The following is a 16,977-nucleotide window of genomic DNA, read 5'->3' as shown; positions in this document are numbered from 1 at the left end:
ATGAATGACAGTGACACTTGAGAGATGAGAAACAAGTGATATGAGCCTTATGACGGCCTCACTTATTTCTGTCAAAGCAAAAATTGCACCATGCAAAGTTAAACAGGCAGAGTTTATTCAAAGTTATTTCAATAGAGAAGAGAGACTTGAACTCAATTCTGCTACAGGGGCGGAGGTGGGGGTAAGCTGGAGCGTGTTTAATTGCTGGATTGGGCTATGGGAAAATTATTGGAGGGGGCCATTAGGGAGAAGGTAAAATTAAAAGATGCTTACTCCTTGGAAGGAAAGTTATGACCAACCTAGACAGCATATTAAAAAACAAAGATATTGCTTTGTCAAAGGTCCATCTAGTCAAGGCTATGGTTTTTTCAATAGTCATGTACGGATGTGAGAGTTGGACTATAAAGAAAGCTGAGCACCAAAGAATTGATGCTTTTGAGCTGTGGTGTTAAAGAAGACTCTTGAGAGTCCCTTGGACTGCAAGGAGATCCAACCAGTCCGTCCTAAAGGAGATCAGTCCTGGGTGTTCATTGGAAGCACTGATGCTGAAGCTAAAACTCCAATACTTTGGCCACCTGATGCGAAGAGCTGACTCTTTTGAAAAGACCCTGATGCTGGGAAAGATAGAGGGCAGGAGGAGAAGGGGACTTTGTTGGATGGCATCACCAACTCAATGGACATGAGTTTGGGTGAACTCTGGGAGTCGGTGATGGACAGGGAGGCCTGGCGTGCTGCAATTCATGGGGTCGCAAAGAGTCGGACATGACTGAGTGACTGAACTGAACTGAAATTAATGGACTATTATTTGAGAGTAAGGAAATGGCAACCCACTCCAGTGTTCTTGCCTGGAGAATCCCAGGGACGGAGGAGCCTAGTGGGCTGCCGTCTATGGGGTCGCACAGTGTCGGACACGACTGAAGCAACTTAGCAGCAGCAGCACTCATGAGTTTGCAAATGTGTCTCTCTGTGATTAGGTCATTTGTTTGCTAATGGGTTCCCATTGGCTCCTCTCTTCCCTCAGGGACTGGGAGGGAGACTGAGGCACAATCTGTTTTGATGTTCACATTTCAAAGAGATGATTCTCAGGTTTTTGAGAAACCTGAAACCTAGGTCCTAAAATGGTCAAGAGGCTTCTAAGGAGATTTACATGCATACAGCAAGGCAGAAGAAGACTGTGCAGTTATAAATATTCAAAGTAAATGCTCTAGGAAAAGGCAGATGAGGGCCTGTCTGGAAGTAAACCTGTCTGAAGTTTAGTTCAGCTGAAAGGAACTTTAAGATCACCTTGATCACTGCCCTGAGATTTTCTTGGCAAGGAGTAAGGATAGAGCAAAATGCATACTCTTAACAATGTTGAACTTTGCCTTATCCCTGTATATCTGGAAAACAGATGGTTGCCAAATTCCTCATCCCTTCATCGCTGGAAACAGTAAAGCACAGGGACCACCTTTCCTCTTGGCTAAGATAGTCATTATTCACTGTTCCTAATGAGTCCCATGTTTAACTGCCTCTATAAAACCTAAGGCTTACTTGCTTTTCTTTAAGACATTTGTCTGCAGAAATGAGCTTTCTCCCTATTCAAATAGCCTGAATAAAATGATTTTCTTAATTGTCCAATTAAGAAAATGTTATTTTCTTTTACAGTTTTCATCACATGTCTCATTTTTAAAGGCCCTTCCACTCCACCTAGGTAACAATGCCTGTTTTTTTGTTTGTTTGTTTATTTCTTTGCTTCTTTCTGATTGGTAACCTGGGCCCAGAGGGGAAGTTCAACACCTGATCTTGTGCTTTACTTTGTATGTAGCAGAGCAAGAATATGATTTTGATAATTTTTGAGTAATGGCTTGATTTTAGTAGTGGTTTCTGCTGTTTTGAGTTTAATTTTTGGTTTGTTAATAGCCAATATAAGTTATCCCCTATTGGGAATTTGGTTTTATGGTCTAACAATTTGGTGATTTCTATAAACAGATTAATGGCTTATAGAACTCTTAGCTTTATTGCATAAGAGACCACAGGTAAACTAGCTTCTTCTCTGTCTTTTTCTTTCTGTTTTGAGCTCAAATCAATTAAGAATGTGTCCCCACTGAGAAGATAACAGATCTTTGATACAGACCTGTGAGTTTTATATATCTGTGTTTACTTCTGACCCAGGGACAGGATTTTAGAACTGAATTTATAAGCTTTGATATATGTGTGTGTGTACATTTATGTGTCTATAATTCAGAGAAATCTTTACCACTCATTAAGTGTGTAGTATTTCCTCCCGCCAGATGTAATACAAATTAGATTATAGAATCTCATATTTAAAAAAAAAAAACCTATATCATGATTACAGATATATAAGTAGATCTTCAATAAATACAATATTCTCAATTTCTTTAGTAGTGTTAGGTAGTTAGAATAGGAAAAAGGAGTCCAGAATGGCAGTGGCTAAAAGACAAGAAAGGGAAAAGATGGAAAAAATAGAACAAAGAGAGGTCCAAGGACCAGAGTGAGGACCTCAGGTGAAACAAACAGCACTCCTGCCTAGCTCAATTTACATAGGGCAGGTCCAGGGGGAGGAGAAAAAGCATATAAAAAGAGCCAAAATTGGGCTGGGGGCCTCTCTTCTCTTTGCATCTTTTGGGTCGGCATGCCATCATGCCTCGAAGATGTATTTTCCTTTACTTTCTAAATAAAACACTGGTCCATCCAAAAGCTGTTAATACTGGTCTGTCCAAGGGCTGTAACACTGGTCCATCCGTCACTTCAAATTTTTGTTGTGACATGACAGGACCGAGGAAATGACAGACTCCCCAACAGTAGAAAATAAAACTGAGCTTCTGAGACTTTCAATTCTGAGATTTTAAAAATATTCTTTAAGAAACCAATTTGGAAATTTTTAAGAATTCAAGTTCACATAATTAAGGTAAATCTCTGATAGATAAGATTGCTACCTAATCAAGTTTAGCTGCTCACTGATCAAAAAATCAATAATCAAGTGAGAGAGACAACGAAAGTTGCTGTTAACCAGAATACCAGGAATCTGAGATGTTAGACTTAGTGTCCCACCAAAACCATCTCTGAATATTCTGATTGGCCATGAAAGTTTTTTAAAGGGGGAAAGGGAAGTAATCTCAGTTAATCATTGAGATAGGTGTCAGAGTCATCACTGTCCCCTACCCTGCCTGCAGGCTTGTTGACCTCTTGTGATTTTTCTTTAGATATTATCTTGTTTACACAGTTTATTTGGAAAGAGATCTGGTCATCTATTAATTGCTTATTCTTCATTTCTACTTCTTGGATCTATGGAATGAATGAACAAATTAGGCAAGATATCATGTGACCAAAAGGTTTGAAAGATGTACTAGGGCCAGAGCAGAGTTGAACATGGGGGTGTCTGATTTTAAAGTTTGTAACAAGGCGAAGGGGACTCCTGCTGAGAGTTATTTCCTGCCCAGAGCTCTTGCCTGTCAAAAACTGTTACAAACCCCCACTTGTCAGAACATAATTCCATTTCTAAGGAATCATGGGCAAATGTCCATTTTCCGTAACTTCATGCTAACTTGCTGGGCACCACATTCTTAGAGTGGAAGTATTGACATGGATCTGTAGCATCTGTTTGCTGACAGTTGTAGTTGCTCATTTACATATACAGGCAGAACAAGCTATACATATTTTGATGCCCACAAAGACACAGATTATTATAAGCAATAGTGTTAATCCCATTCTCTTGAGGCCAGTTCTTGGAACTGTGCATGCCACAGACTCAGTATTGTTCAAAAATGAGCAGTTTATGCCATGGCTGCATCATACAGTCAGCTTTTCCCCTCTGGTAGCAATTACAGTGTATGTAAAACAACTCAGGAATGTGCATCAGACACTGTCTGTGACTCTATTGTCCTAATCATTAGCTGCTTCAGCCTGCTCCTTTATGACTCAGAGGGAGGTATGGGAGACTTTAGCCTCTCTAGAAGATGGAGAAGATGTGGAGGGGCCTTTGTACTTGAGGGGTGGTGAGGGAGCTGGGATATATTTGGTTTCAAGATTAGTTTAATATTTTTGGCTTAATGAAAACCACTATGTCTTTTTCTGATTTATCAGTATTAAGTATAATATACACATACATTTTCCTTCTACTTGGGTATTTATCCCTAAACTTACACAGATTTACTGATTGAATAGCCTAGAATTGCCTCTACTTATGATTATGAATGGAAAAGGCAATGGCACCCCACTCCAGCACTCTTGCCTGGAAAATCCCATGGATGGAGGAGCCTGGTAGGCTGCAGTCCATGGGGTCTCGAAGAGTCGGACACGACTGAGCGACTTCACTTTCACTTTTCACTTTCCTGCATTGGAGAAGGAAATGGCAACCCACTCCAGTGTTCTTGCCTGGAGAATCCCAGGGATGGGGGAGCCTCGTGGGCTGCCGTCTGTGGGGTCGCACAGAGTTGGACACGACTGAAGCGACTTAGCAGTAGCAGCAGCATGATTATGAAAATATAAATTTTTAATCCAAATTGAATCATTATTCTGACAAACTATTAAAATAATAATTGTATTTTATAATATATAAGAAGCTAAGAAAAAAGAAAAACTTTAGATAATTTGCATGTTTGGACTGATAGTAGGTTGAATTAATGGATACTCATTAGACATCTAGAGCATTTCTACATAGGAGAATATTACAACATTGATTACTAAGCCTAATTTAATTGTTTATACTTTCACCTTTTATTTTTATATGCTTCAGAAAGACTAGGTCTGTCCTGAACATTCATTTGTGCCCCTTTGAGAACTGTATAAATGATGTGTATGGCTGTAGACAGCTGTGTTATGTTTTCATTAGCTCTGCAAATTTGCTGTAAAACTGCTGTATGATCATGAACGATTATCAACATCACCCTATCCTAGTTTTCTCTGTGAAATACAAGTTAGTTTCTTTGGTTTAAAGTTATAAGTAATATGATGTTTAAAATATATGTACTTCAGAGAAACAGAACTGTGGAAGTTCTTTTGTAGTTGAAAGGAATAACAAAATCTGCTCACAACTTGTTCAATGTAAATAATATGATACATTAAAAGGCAAAACTTTGCTCTTTTTTCACATTCTAAATGATCCCCAAAGTCCATTACTTAGTGTCAACATGTCATTAAATAATTTTTAAAGAGATTTGATTACTGTTTATGCTTGATACAAGGATAACCAAGCATAAACCAGGACTCTGGGAAAAATAGGTCTTAAACTTACCCCACAATTAGAAATTTACAGCTTACTGCATATATATATATAAGTTCCAAAAGCACCAGAAGCACTAAAATAATTATTTTTCTATACTCTAAGTCAGATTACATTTCTAGTCAGAGTGCTTCCACTCTATTGACAGTAAGTCTTTTAAAAATGTCTTAAAAAAATTTTTTTCAATTATGGTAATATGCATGTGACATACAATTCCCAGTTTTTGCCATTTTTATACATTCAGTTCAGTGATATTAGGCACATTGATATTGTGCAGCCATCACCATAAGGCATCTAATGGAACTCTCATCTTGCAAAACTGAAAGACTATACTCCTACAACACCCCACTCCCTTAGTTCCTGGCAACAAGCATTCCATTTTTGTCCCTATGATTTTGACTACTCTAAATACCTCAAATAAGTGGAGTCATACAATATTTGTCTTTTTCTATTATTTTACTTAATATAATGTCCTCAAGTTTCATCCATGTTGAGGCATATATTAGAATTTCACTCCATTTTAATGCTAAACATTATTCCAGTATATATGTCTAAACACACACACACACACACACAGACGTGTTTCAGTCAGTCAGTCAGTCAGTTCAGTTGCTTAGTCGTGTCCGACTCTTGGTGACCCCATGAATCGCAGCACGAGGGCCCCCCTGTCTGTCACCAACTCCTGGAGTTCACTCAGACTCACATCCATCGAGTCAGTGATGCCATCCAGCCATCTCATCCTCTGCCGTCCCCTTCTCCTCCTGCCCCCAATCCCTCCCATCATCAGAGTCTTTTCCAATGGGTCAACTCTTTGCATGAGGTGGCCAAAGTACTAGAGTTTCAGCTTTAGCATCATTCCTTCCAAAGAAATCCCAGGGCTGATCTCCTTCAGAATGGACTGGTTGGATCTCCTTGCAGTCCAAGGGACTCTCAAGAGTCTTCTCCAGCACCACAGTTCAAAAGCATTAATTCTTCTGTGCTCAGCTTTCTTCACAGTCCAACTCTCACATCCATACATGACCACTGGAAAAACCATAGCCTTGACTAGATGGACCTTGGTTGGCAAAGTAACGTCTCTGCTTTTGAATATGCTATCTAGGTTGGTCATAACTTTTCTTCCAAGGAGTAAGTGTCTTTTAATTTCATGGCTACAGTCACCATCTGCAGTGATTTTGGAGCCCAAAAAATAAAGTCTGACATTGTTTCCACTGTTTCCCCATCTATTTCCCATGAAGTGATAGGACCAGAGGCCATGATCTTCTTTTTCTGAATGTTGAGCTTTAAGCCAACTTTTTCACTCTCCTCTTTCACCTTCATCAAGAGGCTTTTTAGTTCCTCTTCACTCTCTGCCATAAGGGTGGTATTATCTGCATATCTGAAGTTATTGATATTTCTCCTGGCAATCTTGATTCCAGCTTGTGCTTCTTCCAGCCCAGCGTTTCTCATGATGTACTCTGCATAGAAGTTAAATAAGCAGGGTGACAATATACAGCCTTGATGTACTCCTTTTCCTATTTGGAACCAGTCTGTTGTTCCATGTCCAGTTCCAACTGTTGCTTCCTGACCTGCATACAGATTTCTCAAGAGGCAGGTCAGGTGGTCTGGTATTCCCATCTCTTTCAGAATTTCCCACAGTTTATTGTGATCCACACAGTCAAAGGCTTTGGCATAGTCCATAAAGCAGAAATAGATGTTTTTCTGGAACTCTCTTGCTTTTTCAATGATCCAACAGATGTTGGCAACTTGTCTCTGGTTCCTCTGCCTTTTCTAAAAGCAGCTTGAACATCTGGAAGTTCACAGTTCACATATTGCTGAAGCCTGGCTTGGAGAATTTTGAGCATTACTTTACCAGCGTGTGAGATGAGTGCAATTTTGCAGTAGTTTAAGCATTCTTTGGCATTGCCTTTCTTTGGGATTGGAATGAAAACTGACCTTTTGCAGTCCTGTGGCCACTGCAGAGTTTTCCAAATTTGCTGGCATATTGAGTGCAGCACTTTCACAGAATCATCTTTCAGGATTTGAAATAGCTCAACTGGAATTCCATCACCTCTACTAGCTTTGTTCGTAGTGATGCTTTCTAAGGCCCACTTGACTTCACATTCCAGGATATCTGGCTCTAAGTGAGTGATCACACCATCGTGATTATCTGGGTCGTGAAGTTCTTTTTTGTACAGTTCTTAGGAATTTGGCTTGATTCCATGTTTTCACTTTTGTTGATAATGTTGCTATAAAAATGAAATGTGCATATATCTATTCTAAATCCTGTTTTTAATTTTTGGGGTATATACCCAGAAGTGCAAGTATTGAATCATGTGATAATTCTATTTTTAATGTTTTTAAGGAAACTTCATACAGTTTTCCACTACAGCTATACTATTTCACATCCCCACCAACACTGGAAAATGGTTCCAATTTCTCTATATCTTTCTAACACTTACTTTTTGTTTTTGTTTTTTGATAATAATCATCCTAATGCGTTTAAGGTAATATCATTTCAGCTTTGATTTCTGTTTTCCTGATGATTCAGGATTTTGAACATCTTTTCATGTGTCTATTGGCCATCTAAAAAGCTTTGGAGATATATTTATTATATTCTTTATACATTTTTTGAATCAGTTGTTTGTCTTTTTATTGTTGAGAGTTAGAAGTTCTCTTATATATTCTGAGTTATGTCCATAATTTGATATATGATTTGCAAATATTATCTCCCATTCATATTTATTTTGTTAATAGTATCTTTTGATGCACAATATTTTTATTTTTTATTTTCCATGAAGCCTGGTTTTTCTACTTTTTCTTTTGTTGTCTGAGTCTTTGGTGTTACAATTAAGAAATCACTCCCAAATCCAATGTAATGAAAATTTTGCCCAATGTTTTCTTATAAAAGTTTAACAGTTTTATATCTTACATTTAAGTATTTGATCCACTTTAAGTTAATTTTTGCATACATAGTGTTAGGTAAGGTCCAACTTCATTCTTTTGCATATGGATACCTAGTTTTTTCACTACCATTTGTTGAATTGTTGACTGTCTTTTTCCCCATTGAATGATTTTGTCATTCATTGAAAATCGAAGTTATTTCTAAGGATTTATTTCTAGTCTAAGTATTCTATTCCATTGGTTTATATGTCTGTCTTTATGTTTGTACCATACTGTTTTGAGTATTATAGTTTTATAACACAGTTTGAAATCAGGAAGTATGAGGCCTCCAGCTTTGATTTTGTTTTCAAAATTATTTTGACTCTTCAATATCCCTTGAGTTTCTATATGAATTTTAGAATGGTATTTCTACTTTTTGGGGAAAAAAAGTTTATTTGGAATATTGATAGTGATTACATTAAATATGTAGATCACTTTGAGTAAGATTGACATCTTAACAAATATTGAATTTTCCAATCTATGAATATAGAATGTATTTCCTTTTATGTATATATTTCCTTTTTCAGCAATGTTTTGTGGTCTTCACTGTACAAATTTTTCATCTCCTGAGCTCATTATTTTTGATGCTCTTATACATAGAATTGGTTTCTTAATTTCATGTTCAGATAGTTAATGTTAGTGTATAGAAATACCTGTGGCGGATTCATTTTGATATTTGGCAAAACTAATACAATTATGTAAAGTTTAAAAATAAAAAAAAATAAAAAAAAGAAATAGAACTAACTTTTCTATTTTTACTTTGTATCCTGCTACTATTTGCTGGATTTTTTGATAGTTCCAGTAGTATTTGTGGAAACTTCTAGATTTTATTATGTATAGGAAACAATAGGTAATATCGAGATATATGTAAGTGATGTTTATAGTCATTGGTTCATAGGATTATGGAAAATGAGAAGTACCATGATCTGCCAACTGTAGACTGGAGAATCAGGAAGTCTGATGTTTTAATTCAGTCAGAGTCCAAAAGACTCTGAATTGAAGCATTGGTGGCCTAAGACCCTATCTGAGTGAGTGCCATCAGTATCTAAGGGCAGGAGAAGATGGGCATCTCAGCTCTCTGGGCTTCCCTTAGCAAAGGCAAATCGATACAAAATAATCATCTCTCATATATATATATATTTCAAATTCCTTGTAATCTTTACTATCTCTTTAGCAAAATGGTTCTGCAGAATGCCTCTGAGTATCTCCAGTGTCAAAATTTTTCTTGTAGATAACATGCACTTATGTATTATAGAATATTCCAATTGATAAAGCAGACCAGAAATACAATAAAACTAACACTATTCATCCCAAGATGTTGGAGACAATGTGTAAATACTTTTTATTTTCCCCCTGCTATATTTTTAATGTAAAAATAGATTAGTCCATTTAAAATTTAAGCTTCAGTCTGAGTGTGAAGGCAGGAGAAGACAAAAGTCCCAGCTTGAGCTTGAAGATAATCAGGCTGAGAGAGTTAATTCTCCTTTACTCAACTTTTTTTCTCTATTCAACATCCAGTGGATTGGTTATGCCCAGCCTCAATGGATATGGTAATCTGCTTTCTTCAGGCTACTGATTTAAGTATAATTTCTTTTGGAAACACACTTAGAGACACACTCAGAATAATGTTTAACCAAATATCTGAGCACCCTCTGGCCTAGTCAACTTGACACATAAAGTTAACCATCCCACAACATAATCCTTTATTATCTCTTTTGCAATAATCTGTTATGGGAAATTAATTGTATTTCATTTGAATTAGTACATTTTTGTTTTACATGTTTTGGGACTAATGTCTAAAAATTTTATTATAATTCACAATTTTGCATTAAAATTCTCTTTATAAACCCAGGTGTATTCACTGTAAACTCAGAATTTAGCTATGCATTTATTTCTAAAGCTTAATACTTACATTTATATGATGTATTTAATCTTCTGAAGTACAATCCAAAGCCAATTTTCATTCAATGTGCATATCTGAAGCAAAAACATCTATAAAGAAGTATATTTTGATATTCTAGAAGGAGTCATTAATGGGAGGCTATTCACAGCAGGCTTATCTTCAAAAGTGATTGGGAAGAAGTCTTAAAGATGAATAAGTGTTGAAGATAACTTTTCTTTAATGCCAACAGTTGTTGAAAGTTCGTTTTAGCTATGAGAAATGAATACTAGTATTTTTCGTTGAATAGTCTGATGCTAATGTGACTCTAAATTTACTCCATGGTGACAGAAATTAAATGAAGTTTTTCTGAGTAACTAAAACTACACAAAAGCAAGTTATATCTTTAATAGAAGCATGAAAAAGAAACCACTTGGAAGTGTAATATAAATTTAGATTGGCTAAATATTAAAATGCTCATATGAGTGGTTTTTTCTCTTTCCTGGAGAGAAGTTGATTTGCAAATTGAGCCCTTTATTGTTTTTATTGTCTAAAATCTTTCCTGATGTAGAAATTCTTATATTTTAGAAATCACTCCTCCTTTGCTTATCTTCCTGTGCCATCATATCCATCAGCAATTTGATGATCCCCACATCTTTCTCTGTGCCTAGACCTCTCGACCAAACAAGAAGTTAGAAACCAATGTTCATGTAAAAATATGCTAAATCAATGTTTGAAGTTGTTGAATATTTTTTCTGCATCTATTGAGATGACAGTGTGATTTTTATCCTTCATTTTTAATACAGTACATCAAGTTAATGAATTGTGGATATTGAACTATGCTGCACTCCTGGATTTAATCTTTTTGACCATTTAAAATTATCATAAAATGATAATTTTAAAGCATTATTTAATTCAGTTTACTAATTGAAGATGTTTACATCTATGTTCACCAGAAATATTGAATAATTTTCTTGTTTTTCTTTCCTTTTTTTAGTGTCTTTGTTTTTGATGTCAGGGTAATACTAGTCTCTTAGAATGAGTTTGAAATTCTTCCCTCCTTTTAAATGTTTGGGGAGACTTTGAGAATAGGTACTAGCTCTTCTTTAAATGTTTGGTATAATCGTACTGTCAAGCTGTCTGATCCTGGCATTTTGTTTCTTGGGAGCTCTTTTTATTACTGACTCAACTGCATTACTGGTAATCAATTTGGTAATATTTTATATTTCTTCTTGATTCAGTTTTGGAAGGTTGTATATTTCTAGGAACATTTCCATGGTTTTCCATTTTATTGGTGTATAGTTATTTGCTGAAACTCCAATATGTTGGCCACCTGATGTGAAGAACTGACTCATTTGATAAGACCCTGATGCTGGGAAAGATTGAAGGCAGGAGAAGGGGACGACAGAAGATGAGATGCTTGGGTGGCATCACCAACTCAATGGACATGACTTTGAGTGAACTCCGGGAGTTAGTGATGGACAGGGAGGCCTGGCGTGCTGCGATTCATGGGGTCGCAGAGAGTCAGACACCACTGAGCGACTGAACTGAACTGACAGTTATTTGTAATAATCCCTTATAATGTATTTCTGTGGATCAGTTGTTACTTCTCCTTCTATTTCTGATATTGATTATTTGAAATCTCTCTTTTGTTTATGATGAATCTAAAATCTCTCTTTAATTTATGATGAATCAGGCCAAAGGTTTATCAATTTTATCTTTTCAGAGAATGAGACCTTAGACTCCTTGATCTTTTCTATTTTATTAGTCTCTATTTCATTTATTTCTGCTCCAATCTTTATGGTATCTTTCCTTCAACTAATGCTGGGTTTTGTTTGTTCTTCTTGTTCTAGTTTCCTTAGATGTAAGGTTATGCTGCTTGAGATATTTTTTTCTGGTTCATTAAGGAAGACTTTTATCACCATAATCTTCATCTTTGGAGCTGCTTTTGCACAATGCTATAGATTTTGAATTGCTGTGTTTCATTTTCATTTATCTCCAGATAATTAAAAATTTCCTCTTAGGATTCTTCACTCGTCCCTTGCTTATTTAGTAGCGTAATTTTTACCCTCCATGTGCTTGAGTTTTTAGCATCTTTTTTCTTGTAGCTTATTTCTGATCTCTTACTGCCTAGTTAGAAAAAAATGCTTCATGATTTCTGTTTTTTAAACTTATTGAGTCTTGTTTTGTGGCCTAAAATGTACACTCTAATCTCATAATCTCTTTCATGTATATTATTCAAGTGATTTAGGAAAATGATTCTCAAAGTCTCATCTCCTTTATTAAATCACTTTAAAATATTATATACTTATTATTTTTCTTATTTATATTCATTTCAATGTAATTAATTGTTTCACATGTGTGTTCCCTACTAAACACTAGTTTTCAGCAAAATTATATAACCATATTTTAAAAAAATTAGTGACTAACACATTTATTCATTCAATACAACTATAAATGATGAACGAATGAACATTTTGAACTAGATTCTTCTTTGGTCTCTCTGTCTACTTATGTCAATTTTGTGTTCTGTATCTTCATTATTAAATTTTATAAAAATTGTGCTGCCTAATTTATTAAAATCATTCATTTATACAATCATTTAGTGTTTAAATTATAAATTTTGTAGTTTTATATTTTAATATCTTTTATCTTTTGCATAGAAGCAGTTATATGCCTAATTTTAATTGGAGTTTGGTATTAAAAAGATCTATATATCAGGGCCTAGAGAATAAAATACAGAGCATGGGACTATGACTAGGAAATTTCTGTTTCAAGGAGTTTTCTTTTCTCATAAATTATATTAACCAATAGATTTATATTGTGACAAAATTATCTTAGAGGACATTGTGAATTAAGAAACTTTACCATTATTTGTCCTTTAAAGATGGACAGCCCTTACTTCTGATATAGGCATGCATAAGAGAAGAACCTTTCTCTACAAAGCTAGTTCATTCCTGGGCAATTTTCCTATCCACCTACTTTGTGCCTAGTATTTGTTTTCATCTCTCTACTTCATGAGTCTTAGTTCTGTATTTTTGTTTTCTAGTATATTTGGTTATATTTTGTGTGTATGTAATATTTTGAGTTTTTTATCCTAATTCATTGACTTTTTCTTTTAAGATTTCTTCCTTCATGTATTCCTTTCTTTTTTTTTTAAGAGTATATTTCTTCCTTTTTTCTTTCCTTCAATAATTGCTTATTTACAAGTTCATGTCTAAGTATACTTATAGGAGAATAAAGGCTATTTTAAACTGTTTTATGACCTTAAATGCATTTTCTGTTATCTATATAACTGCCATGCCTTATAGCACTACAATGAAAAGGTGACTTGTTACTTATCGATACCAGTATCAAGATCATTGAGATAGCCAAGCTGAAATTGAATAATAAAACTTTAGAGTTGGAGGACCTTAAAGATTATTTAATAATGCAGTTTCTGCATTTGCATATAGATAAGGTCAGTAGAAATTGAATTACTTGTGTAAAGTCATATATTTAGTTTGAGACGGGGTAGGCGGGGATACCTGTTCTTTGATACCTTTGCAAAGCTTTTTCTACTGAATTCCATGACTTCTGTTGGTCTGACACTCAAGACTGACACTCAAAAAAGTAACCAGATATCAAAGATACTATAAAACTCTGATATGATGATTATTATGTACATAGTATTATGATATAGTGTATTATTATGTAGAAGAGAGATACTCTAGATATATAAATGTATGATATACATTGGCATATAGAATGTAATTGTAGTCATAGAGAATGAAACATAACAAGAGAAAATGGTATCAAATTGGGCTTTGGATAGCTGTAATACTAATAGGTTGGATAAAAATAGAAGAATAAAAATAGCATTATAAAATGTAAAAAGAAAACCTGGATAGAAGAAAATCCAGAAAAGACCAAAGGAGCAAAGATTTTTAAGAAGCAGAAAATAATGTGAAGAAGATGAGAAGTGAAAATGTCCATTAGTTTGCATACATGTGGGAGATTTTTGTCATTAGAACAAGTTATGTCTGTAAATTATTGGACCAAACTGAAGTTTAAGTTATTAGGGGAGTCCTTGTGAGGAGATCTTAAGGAGATAGTGACAAAATTCTTTGCTTGACCAAACGGTACTCAGGCTCCTGAACCTTCTCCTAGGCCTATCTGTAGACTTTTTATATAATTCAACTTTGGCAAGAGTCTTGCTAAGTCACTTTAGTAAGAATCCTCCACCCCCACTCGGACTCCCTCTTCAATATCTGATCACACTGATATCTGATCAGATTTCTTATTTTGCACAATCTCCCAGGGGATATCTGATCACCCTGGTCCATCTTTAGCAAGACATCTATTAGATGGGCTTTGCCAGAATTCCCCATGCCCCTGATGTTTTTCCTTATTTTATATCTACGGACTACAACCCTGTTCTTTGGCTGTAAAGTCCCACTTGCACGTGCTATATTTGGAGTTAAATCCAATCTGTCGCCCACACTGCAAAACTTCATCATAGTATTCCCTATATCTGTTATGATAGTGACACCCCAAACCCCCAAATAAAGTTTTTCTTGCTGTGATTTGACACATGTCTTTGAACATTTTTTTTTCTTAAACAATATATAATAAATTAGAGTAATTTTTCAAAAAGTTTACTATCAAAGGGTAGGGAAGTATAATGTATTATTTGGAGAGAAAAGTACAGTGTAGAAACTTCTGTTTAATTTTTATGCTATGTAAATAATAAAATAAAGATAATATTTAAATCAGAAATTAGAAAATTGTATGAGAAAGCAGGAAGACTCAATGACTAAAAATCTTCCAGAAGGCTGGAGGGCCTGCCTGGGAGCTTACCTGCCATAGCAGAGAAGGACTGTAGAGATAGATGTACATGGCTGTGGACTGAGAAAAACAGGGTGTTTTTTGTTGCAACGACTTTTGTCTTCTCAGCGAAGCAGGGGTAGGATATGGAGAGGCTGAGGAGTGAAAAAGGGAGGAAGAAGGAGGAAGAATCAAAGTGTGGGAATTGTGAGAGAATTTTGAATTAACTATTGAAGTGAATTGAAGAGCAATTTTGTCATAATATACAGCAAGTTTGGGACAAAAAGAGAATTAGAATATGAATCTCTTGACTTGCAGTACAAATAATATTAGGCTGTTGCAAGTGTAATTGTGATTTTGGACCGTGAATTTTAAATCATTATAACTAGGCTCAAACACACCTTTAATAATTAAAATAGGAACCATAACAATCAACACATTTTTTGCCAATAAGAAATAAGTTTATTTCTGTAGCATAAAAATTTATACTTTGGGATTTGATAAACTCTTGAAAAGCATTTTCTGCCTCCGGCTGGTTGTGGAAAAGTTTTCCCTGCAAATAGTTGTCAAGATGCTTAAAAGCAACTGTGATGTTGGAGAAGACTCAAGAGTCCCCTGGACTGCAAGGAGATCCAACCAGTCCATCCTAAAGGAAGATCAGTCCTGGGTGTTCATTGGAAGGACTGATGTTGAAGCTGAAACTCCAATCCTTTGGCCACCTGATGCGAAGAGCTGACTCATTTGAAAAGACACTGATGCTGGGAAAGATTGAAGTCAGGAAGAGAAGGGTATGACAGAGGATGAGATGGTTGGATGGCATCACTGACTCAATGGACATGAGTTTGGGTGAACTCCAGGAGTTGGTGATGGACAGGGAGGCCTGACATGTTGCAGTCCATGGGATCCCAAAGAGTTGGACACAACTGAGAGACTGAACTGAACTGAACTGATGGTGGATGAGACAAAATTTCATAGCCCAATTCGTTCAACTTCTGAAGCATTGGTTGTGCAACGTGCAGTCAGCTGTTGTGGTGGAGAAGAATTGGGCCCTTTCTGTTCACCAATGCTAAGTGCAGACATTTCAGTTTTCAGTGTATCTTATCAATTTGTTGACCATATTTCTCAGATGTAATGGTTTCACAAGGATTCAGAAAGCTGTAGTGGATCAGCTGGGCAGCAGACAACCAAACAGTGACCATGACCTTTTTATTTTATTTGGCTTTGGGAAGTGCTTTGGAATTTCTCAGTCCAACCGCTGAGCTGTTCATCACTAGTTGTCTTATAAAACCCACTTTTCATCGCACATCACAGTCTGATGGAGAAATGAGTCATTGTTGTTGTGTACAATAAGAGAAGCTGACACTTCAAATCGACATGTTTTAAAAATCTTTGGTCAGTTCATGAGACACCCATTTTTGAACTTTTTCACCTTTCCAATTTGCTTCAAATGCCAAACAACCATAGAATGGTCAATGTTGAATTCTTTGGCAACTTCTCTCATAAAAGGATTAGCTTTGATGATTGCTCTGGGTCATTGTTAACTTCCAATGGCCAGGCACTACACTCCTTAACTTCAAGACTGTCATCTCCTTTGCAAAACTTCTTGAACCACCACTGCATTGTACGTTCCTTAGAAGTTTCTGGGCCATTATTGATATAGAAAATTATATCCAGTGCTTTACAACTCATTTTATTTTTTTTTTTTTTTTATTTATTTTTTTTTTTAATAAGAACTCGCCCTCGGCCATGGTGCCTCGAGGGGTCTGGAAGCAAGCGCAGGAGCCGGTCGGGGCTTCTCGCCGGATTACAACTCATTTTAAACACAAGTAAGAAAATTGCTTGAATTTGCTTTTTGTCTGACATCATTTCCATGATTTACACACACACAAAAAAATCAAGTAAAAAATATAAAGTGAGAAATGTGCATTAAAATGATATATAGCAAAAAATAAAATGATGTATAGCATAATCACATTTATTTAAGATTGGATTCCAAGATCAAAGACAAATTTCAACAATGCAAAACCTGCAATTACTTTTGCACCTACCTAATATCCTCTCAGATAGGTACTAAGCTTAAATATAAAGTAAAAAATAATTGGATGTTTTAGGAGCTATTGATATGTTATTTGTTTAATATATATGAACAAGC

General features: G+C 35.6%; 1 long non-coding RNA gene across 2 annotated transcripts in view; it reads left to right on the top strand.

The window, feature by feature from the left end:
* Window positions 1-16,977, top strand: part of LOC147349192 (uncharacterized) — a 503,453-nt gene that overhangs the window by 465,405 nt on the left and 21,071 nt on the right. The gene's annotated exons all lie outside the window — the stretch shown is intronic.

Source organism: Bos grunniens, chromosome 21 (genome assembly GCF_055505025.1).
Source record: "Bos grunniens cultivar Pamir isolate PY7600 chromosome 21, Bosgru_T2T1.0, whole genome shotgun sequence".
NCBI lineage: Eukaryota > Metazoa > Chordata > Mammalia > Artiodactyla > Bovidae > Bos > Bos grunniens.
Note: the sequence above shows the minus strand (reverse complement) of the source record. Positions and strands in the feature narration are given on the sequence as shown.